The sequence below is a fragment of the Crocodylus porosus genome, unplaced genomic scaffold, assembly GCF_001723895.1.
Source record: "Crocodylus porosus isolate Cpor-Errol unplaced genomic scaffold, CroPor_comp1, whole genome shotgun sequence".
Taxonomy (NCBI): domain Eukaryota; kingdom Metazoa; phylum Chordata; order Crocodylia; family Crocodylidae; genus Crocodylus; species Crocodylus porosus.
In genome coordinates, this window is record NW_017728886.1 from 217,863,045 (window position 1) to 217,865,774 (window position 2,730).

A 2,730-nucleotide genomic window follows, 5' to 3' on the forward strand; every position below is an offset into this window, starting at 1 on the left:
CAATTTCAGTGAATGGACTTTTCTGTCGGTTTCATCTGTTTTTAAAAATGGCAGAAAACTAACAAACTTTAGACACCAAAATAGTAGTGGGAGATATTGTCTTGTAGGGGTATCAATATGAAAACCAGAGGAGCTGGTTTTCATGTTGAAAGAGTACATTATCCAAAGAGTACATTATCCAAGGATAACAAAATTGATATCTCTCTTGGATTGGGCTTTCAGGTGCTATGAAACTGCAGACAATACATAATGTAATAACAAATTCTTGTAACAGTGCTTTTAAAAAAGAATGAAAAGTAAAATGAATGAGGCATACATTAAGCCACTTCAGAGTGTGCATTACTCAGTTATTGACACAATGTTAGTCAGCTGTGGGCATGAAGCCTGACTCAAATTTGAAGTCACCAATATGGCAACTGATGTACACTGTGTTCTCTCTTATTACTTTATTGTTGAAATGTTCAGAAGTTTGTGCTTCTAGTCATTTTAACATTGACTTTCCAGCTTTTGTTTCTAAGAGCCAGGGTGATAACCTTTAATTAAATTTAAATAAATGATAAATACATTTAACCTGTAAGGTTAAATAATGTTGATTTACTGAATTTTGAAAGAGAATAGGGACAGTGAATATATTTTCCTGAGAAATTATATGCAGGAAGACTGTTACACGGTGTTAATTTTACAACTGGTAATCACAAATATATTTGATCTATGGCCAAAATATGTTAACTTATGGTTTCTATAAGAAATGGTGACTTTCCAACTCACTTTAAGAAGGTGAAGAATGAAATAAATAAAAAATTCATAAACTTAGTTCTGGACTGTCATCTGAAAATTAAGGACAGATAAATGATTATCTATGATAGTTCAGAAGAGAAAGCAATGATATGAAGGGCAAACAGGACTAAAAACTCATAAGTTTTACCATTTATGTGGTTTGTCTTGTGTATCTTCCACTACAATAAGTTTCTTATCTGAAATATTACAGCCTCACCTACTGAAAACAATTAGCCAAAAAACTTTCAAGGCTGGCAGAAGTATACAAGTCCCATATACTCACTCATACCTCCACTTTGTTTGCTTTCTTGTCATGATAGCATAGCGCAAGGAGCTGAGGTTATACCTAAATCCTCAGCTCCAAATCTTTTCTATAGTAAATTTTTCTTCTAGCCCCAGAATGCAAAATAGAAAGAACGCAGAAAGAAAAAGAAGGAATCCAAATAAAGGGGCTTAAGAAATATAGACCATGAGAATTTTACTCTGCAGCAAAATTACACAGGTCAGAGGTAGACGCACATCCAGCTCTCCAGAAGGATCTGTCTACAGAAGGAACTAGTATTAGCGTCTTTGCCCCTAGGTAGGGAGGGGGCAGCTTATTTTTGTTGAGCAAACAGGTACCTGGAGATAAAACTGACAAGAACAGTGGATACACAGTACAGCACAGTTACTGATGTAACCTATACTAATTACATTCTGAGGAATAACTTTGCCCACAGTGGGTGCAAACAGAGAAGTGTGTATGTGTGCTTTGTAGCCTCTCAAAGGCTTTTGAGGCACTGTAGAATGCATGCAGTGCACATCAAAAGGTTCTCTGCACTGCATATTTGCATTACAGAGCCAAAATTAGATACTGGGATATCCCAGTATCTAAAAACAAAGGTTTTTAAAACAGCAGCATGGCACATGCAGCAGTGTGCACCACCCAAAACCAGAGATAGGCTAGCCAGAGCCATGATCTAGCCTCTGGCAAAGCCCATGCACCTGTATCGCTGCCACAGCAGCCCTGGGAGGACACCAGGACTCCATGTAAGGCTTCTGGGGCCAGCCCAGGTGCTGAACCCAGCCTCCCCTACCCAATCCAGGGCAATTTTCTTTATGCCAGAGTTCACATGGAGGGGCTTTTCCTGGGGACAGTTAACAGTGGCACAACTATATGCTGCTACTATTTGTCCCTGGGAAAACTTGTACACATTCATCTGGACACACCCAATGGGTGCGTCCGGATGAGTGCACATGTGAGTCTTGCAGCATCTCAAAACCATTTGAGATGCTGCAAGAAGCACATGTGGGTATGAGAAAATGTTCCCCGTGCTGCACATTTGACCCCTGGATATCCAGGGGTCAAAAAAAAAAAACACAGCAGAAAAAACTGGGGCAGAGCATGGTTCCAGAGCATGCCATGAGGCAACCAGAAGCTGGGTCCTCCACAGTCACTCCGGTAGCAGCCAGAGCATCTGTATGGCTGGCCTTTACCCTAGTGCATGAAGCATGCTGCCTGCCCATGCAGGGAGCTGGACCTGTACTCCAGTGCTAATAAGGAGGGAGTAGGGGGGCTAGAGAAGGGGGAAGACCATGGAGGGTACTGCCACTGGCCCTGACCACTCCCCTGTTCCCCAATCAGTGCCCCACCCAGCCCCAGCCCCTGCCTGTCTCCCAAGCTCCCCTATCACTGCCCCATGAGCTCCCCTGATCACTGCCCTGTCTGGCCCCATTCACCACCTGCCCCTCAGTTGCTGCCTGTCCGGCCCCATCCCCTGCCTGCCCGCCCGAGTCCCACATCGCTGCCCCACTTGGCCCCATCCTCTGCCTGCTCCCAAGGCTCCTGGTGCTTTAAAAAAAGGCCTCCACTCACTGGCCTCTGCCAGCTCCTGCAGCTCCACCAATGGCTGCCCTCTCTACTTCCCCAGACCCTCCAATGGCTGCCCTGCCTGGCCCCTATTGCCCACTTGC